Source organism: Nuphar pumila, chromosome 9 (assembly GCF_984573655.1).
Source record: "Nuphar pumila chromosome 9, dmNupPumi1.hap1.1, whole genome shotgun sequence".
Classification (NCBI taxonomy): Eukaryota; Viridiplantae; Streptophyta; class Magnoliopsida; order Nymphaeales; family Nymphaeaceae; genus Nuphar; species Nuphar pumila.
This window is the reverse complement of record NC_143257.1, coordinates 81,379,571-81,386,376: the sequence shown is the minus strand read 5'-3', so window position 1 is coordinate 81,386,376 and position 6,806 is coordinate 81,379,571.

Here is a 6,806-nt window from a genome sequence, read left to right as displayed (position 1 = left end):
CATATGCATTTATAATTCTTATAAACTGTCAAATCACATTTGGTCATTCAAGCGTGAAATACATGCACATACTTTTTAAGTAAATTGGTTAGATATTCATGATACACATTAATCATGATACATAAGTGTGATATATTTGAATCTGACATTCATAATGCAAGCATTTATAACAAAACTATATAGGTGTGATGCGTCATTCACCTAATAAGTCAACCTAGTCATTTGTAGGCGTAATGTATCATTCACCTATATGCTAATATAAGCATCACAATCATAACCTCATATCAAGATCTAAAATCAATAAGGATCGGATTATTATATTTGAGTTCAACATATAATCATGCTATAACAAAAAAGTCAAATCTATAGATTCATAACTAGCTATCTCAATTAGCTCAGAAGATCATCACCATTTATCACAACATTTCATTTATTCATAATAAAGATTTACAAGATTCACGCTAGATCACCTGGTTCAGAAAATATGCGACCTCACAAGGAGTTACTGCCCTAAACGGATGGCCGGTCTGGTCTTGAACATTACACTTTCTCACAAGAATATACCGTCTTCGCGGGCTACCCGCTCTTGGACAATGCACTTCCTTACAAGGACTTACCGTTCTAGCCAGATTACCTGATCTGGTCATACACACCTTCACAGAGAATCCTTTGGGAATAGTTCATCAATGGGTACTATATCCAATGAAAACTATTATCATATATGCATCAATATAATTGACCACATTCAGGGTCGATAGCCACCAACACGGACACATGTATACAATCAATATGCATCACATCATACATCACTTCATATGACACTTAAATCATAAAATCACATATTTAACGAATAAGATTCCATGAACTATAGTTCACTATTGAATTTAAACATTTATCATATGCATTCATAATTTCATATCACATGACATTTAAATCATATCATACAAAAGCATATTATCTTACTCATCATATCATCGCCATAATGAACATTGTATTTCATAAATTAAACCTCAAAGCATGCATAAACAAAATACGAGTTCTATGCATGCATACGTGAACATGCATATTTTATAATACGAAGCAACTAAACCTCAACATACGTAACTCCTATGTAGTTCGAGTTATGCACACAAGATAAAAGTCATATATAAATTTTTTACCACATGAATTGATATATCACCTTATATATAATTGCGTAAGAAAGGTAAGTCAAAATCTCATTGACCAACATATGACATGATAATAGTAGTTATATGTGCACCATGTATCAAATTCATACAAACATACAAAATAATATAGTATACACAAACCAAAGTACGATGGCACACATTGCGTACATATTACCTATTCATAAGTGCACGGGCATTCAAACCCATACACAGGTGTACCTACTACAAACACACTTCATATTCCACTAACTACAATCATGACAAGCATGATCTCCGAACTACAATCACAAGAGTCATAGATATCCACAACTAAGTGAAGTGTGTGAGCATGAAGGTGTTGCATACAATAAAATAAATTATTATGCGATGCATTTGCATCACGTATACTTATCACGGGTGTTTACCCGATATTCATTTCTCATTGCATTGCATTTAATGCACATTGACTTATACCCATTTTGATACTTAGCATAAGTATCGTATTTTTAGTATGTCTTGCACTCAAATAAGTTAAACATATAAGCAATCATAGCACCCTTAGATATTCACATTTACATGCTGTGAGTATGCGTAATTTATATTTCAATGCCACACCTCATGCTTACAAGATGAATACATATTACTTAAACTCAGTTCATACCATACAAACTGTCAACAATTCATATCTCAATGAAATATGCCTTTAGAATCAATCAGAATAATATATTTGTAGGACAATGCAAAAAGAGTCATGTATTACACATACAATTCACATAAACATCATGATTAGATCTTATCATATGTCTAACTCATTAATCTTTGTGCAATATGATATATAATCACTGATAATATTCAATACATGTCAAAAATATATTAAAATCATAAGTCTCTAACATGTTGCTAATTAAAAACAAATTCAGATATCTAGTAACTTGATTTTATAAAATTTGTCGCTAATAGCATAACGCTGATAAAATTTTGGTATTTTTACTATGGTTACATGTACTTGTCAAAAATACAACCTCATAGACTTTTCATAAAAATATTAAATATAAAATTAATTAAAAAACTTTTACGAAACCCTATTCTGCTAGAGTTTTGATCCAGAATCTGTAATCTGCAAAATTTTAATCAGATTAAGGTATTTCTTGAAATTTTTGCAGAACGTTTTTAACAAAACCCTTTTTGCACAGTCTGATATTAGGTATTAAGATTCACCCAAAATTTTTATAAAATATTTAGAGTCATTTTTCATAGGCGTTTACAATGTTTATCAAAAATGGGTCAAAAGCATCTTGTAAACAGAGCAAAAAATTGAGGTTCTGTTAAAATGGGCATATCTATATCAATACAGATCCAAAATGAGCGAAACAAGATTTTAAATTCAAGATTACTATATGTAAATGATTGTAGTAATTTTATTTAGATTTTTAAAAATAGTATTCATAGAGTTATCAATTTATTTGCGAAACTGGTCGGGAAAATTTTATCAGACATCATAGCTTTGGGTTTCTCAGAAAACAATTTTATAAAAACCCTTTTTGAGATTATAAAACCTTTATAATCTGATTATTTTTTGTTTGATCTAACTTAATACAGGTTAATATATGAATAACACTATAAAGAATCATTTAATGATTAGATCTAATATAAAATAATAACAAAACCCTAAATTTACATGTTTCTCAAAATCATTTTTAGAAAAAACTCATTATTTAGGTTTTTTGATCTAAGAAACAACTTCTTCAACCTTGAAAATGTAAAGAACAGATCAAGAATATGTTTAAAGTTACTGAAAATCAAAATAATCAAATCATATATGCTCCAAGTGTATACAAAACATTGGCTACATAAATCTTACCTGTTTACGATCAATTTTCATGGTTAGAACGGAGAAACGAATAATCTAACTCCCAGTCCACCACCACCAAACAACTAAGTGCAGATCTAATGGCTGCACAAGGGTTCTCCAAACCTTCTACACGTTTTAGAGGAGAGAAGAAACTCAAAAACAAAAAAAGAAAAAGAATAGAGAAAGAAAGAGAGAGAGAGAGCTAACCTTATTAGTCCTCTTCATGAGGGCCTCTATTTATAAATGAGTTTAGACAAGAGTCACATCTCTAATATAAGAAGTTAATAAAGAAAATAAATTATGGGTCCTAATTCTTTAAATTTTAAAATTACTTAAACTTGAAAAGAAAAGTGAGAACTTCTTACCCTAACTTGAGCTTTAGTGATATGGTAATCTTTCGGGAGGCCTACAGACCCAAAGACTGAACAAAATTTGATGTTTAAATAGTTAATTTGATAGCCCCCAAAATGTAGAACACCGTGGTAATCTTAGATTTAATCGTACATACATAGATTGACAAAAAACAAATTTAGTCAATGTCAAAAAACATTAATTGTTGACCTATAATTAGGCATGAACTTCGGTCGATGATAAAATGCTCAAATCAATATCATTTGGGCATGTAGATAGCTGATTTCGATGCCGTTAAAATGAAGAACGTCAAGGTCAACTCTGATCTAATAGGTGAGTCACCGATCAGCCAGAATTTTTGTCAAAACAATAATGACATTATTCAGAGCATCTGACCTTATAGGTCCAATTCAACAATATTAGATCCAAAATCTTAAGTTATATTCAAATGTCATGCAATTTTTAAACCAACCAAAATCCAAAATCACTGAATCGGATCTCCTACGAGATCTACGGTTCATAACGAATTTAACTAGAGTCCTAGTTTAACTTAGATTCTTGAACTTTGCTTAAATTTAACATGATTTTAGCATGAATTTAACTTGAATTTTGCTTCATTTTAAAAGTTAAACTACATCAAAATTGCAGGTGTTACACAACCAATCAAAATGAGGTATTTGTTATGCCATGTATTTTATTAGCTTCATTGACTTCAAGAATCTGTGACATCCCACGGAGGTTTCACTTGAGCAATCCGTGACCGAGAGAATCTCCCAATGGTCTAGTATAAAATTGATTCCTACTATGAAGAGATTCTGGACATACCACCTAGGACATAAGGTAGTCCAGGCTCCCTACAACCGGTGACTGGGGAACAAAGGAGATGCCTCACTCTCCAAAAAAATCAACAACGATCAATCGATCGTGTGTATCACTACTCTCTCTAAAGTGGTCCAACTTTGAATGGGTCATGGGTGTTATTTAATTATTAAGCTCATCAATTAATTACAGGTGCTCACAACACACACCTGGGCTCACAAGCCCAATCTCCATACTGGAGATTATTTAACACAAGTTTGTTCTAACCCATTCAAACATTTCACAGTTCATATCCCATCACTGAGTGACCTTGAGCACGGCCTTCACGAGGCAATTATGTGATTATGTATATGGATAAATCTTTTTTTTTTCTTGGTGCACTATAGGCACCCATAGGTTTCATGAACCTAGACTCACTCCCGAGCCACACACATACTCATATCATACATCATTATCACCATATCATATGCCCACATGCATACAAAAAGGTTGCACACATGCAATCATGATCATGCTTCAACAAGAAAAACAACATGTGTAATCAATTATTTTACACTGATAATGCCTTATGATGCATAATGTTCATTAACATGATTGTCATAGGAATGATTATCAATAAATAATAACATGAAATACATTCAGTTAATATGCATATCAGTCCAAATTTCAATTTAAGCATCCATAATCATGCTGCATAAAATAAAATACAACTAGACACCAACACATGTTATACTGTGCAATTCGGATCCTTGTTAACCTGATTTTGAAAAACCTACCAAAACTCATAGGAACATAATATCACACTCCAAATTTAATTGAGACTGCCCCAACATCTCAGAAATACAGTCCAAGAAATAGAACTGCAAAACCAGTCACAATAATATCAGCAAAATAATGTGATTGAACCTTATTCAGAAAACATATAAGACAGATCTTGTTAACTATAGAAATTCATCCCGAATTGGGGAATTTTTCAAGACTTACAAAAAAATCTTTTGACAAAAAGCTTTTTACAGGATCTTTTTATATATGTTATCTATCAACCAAATTTTTTATAATTTATTTTAATTAGTTTTGATTGGGTTTTTAGATCTTTCAAAATCTTTGGTCAAAACAGTTCTGCTGATAGGACAGAAAACTAGTGTGTTGTAGCGAGGGACGTTTAAGCTTCAAAATGTACCTACACGAAACAAAACAAGTTTTTAAATTCAAGCTTCGAATGTGTAAAACACTTCAGTATTTTTATTTTTTTTATTGACTTTGTTTTCATAAAGATATTGATTTTTTTTCAAACTAGTCAGAATGAAAAAAGAAGACAGAATATTCAAGATTTCAAACTCATGAAAGATCCATTAAGCAAGAACAAAAAGTCATGTTATAATTCATTCAATCATGATTTTTAATGCTCTAAATATATTTACAACATCATACATCATATATTTAATTATATTTATGCTAAACTTGCTAAAACATTAAGATCCATCATTCAAGAATCATAAAACCTTCATGGAATATCTCAAATAAAATTTCATCTATTCAAGAATCACAAGAAACCTTAAACAACATGAAATCATAGTTTATTCATGTAATAACATGCTATTTAATCATGTTAAACATGAACTAAACTATCATGCATACTCAGATTAATCTTTATTTATTATAAAACTTCAAAACCCTAAAAAAAAATTTCCAAAACCTTCTTCAAAAATGATTTTGCATACAAGAACATGGATTCAAGCATATATTGAATTTCTAGAACTTTTAGAATTTATATTTCATCAATATAATCTAATATTAACATCTAATCATGCCAAAATAAATAGGATCTAACAAATAACAAAATACAAGTTTTTCTAAATTGTTTTTCCTATTAAAAAACCAAAAACAGTCTCATTTTGAAAACCATTTTTCTTTTTTATTCCATAGTGACATGGATCCACCAAAAATGTGTATTCTAAATTGAAAACTAATATTAGAGAGGTGTTTCAAGGTCTGATCCCCATTAGTTTAGATCTGAAAATCATCCTTATGCATATCTCATGTGTTTGGATAGATCTATGTCTACGTGATTGTTGTACCTACCTTAATCGGGTTCTCAAATAAACTATGACCTTCATCTCACGTCTTCAAACCTTGGAGTAGCTTTAATGGCTACTGAAAAATCTCCAAGAAAAATGAAGAAGAAAGAAGAAGACTGTAGAGAGAAAAATTAGAGAATTCTAATGAGAATTAGAGAGGGAAGAAGAACTAACCTTGTTAATCCTTCTCACGAGGGCCTTTATTTATGGATAGGCTTAAACAAAAGTCTCATCTCTAATATAAGAGGTTAATATTTATTAATCTCTTTTATTAATAAAATAAAATAATAAATTCTGGTTCTTAAGTCATTAGATTTCAAAATTAATTAAGCTAGAAAAGAAAATTGGGGACTTCTTACCCTGGCTTGGGCTCTAGTGACATGGTAACCTTTCAGAGGCCTACAGACCCAAATACTCAACATAATTTGATTTTTAGATAGTTGATTCGATAGCACTCAAAATGTAGATCATTGTAGCTGTCTTAGATTTAATCATACATACATGGATCTACAATAAAATTTAGTTGACGCTGAAAAACGTTGAATTTTGACCTACAAT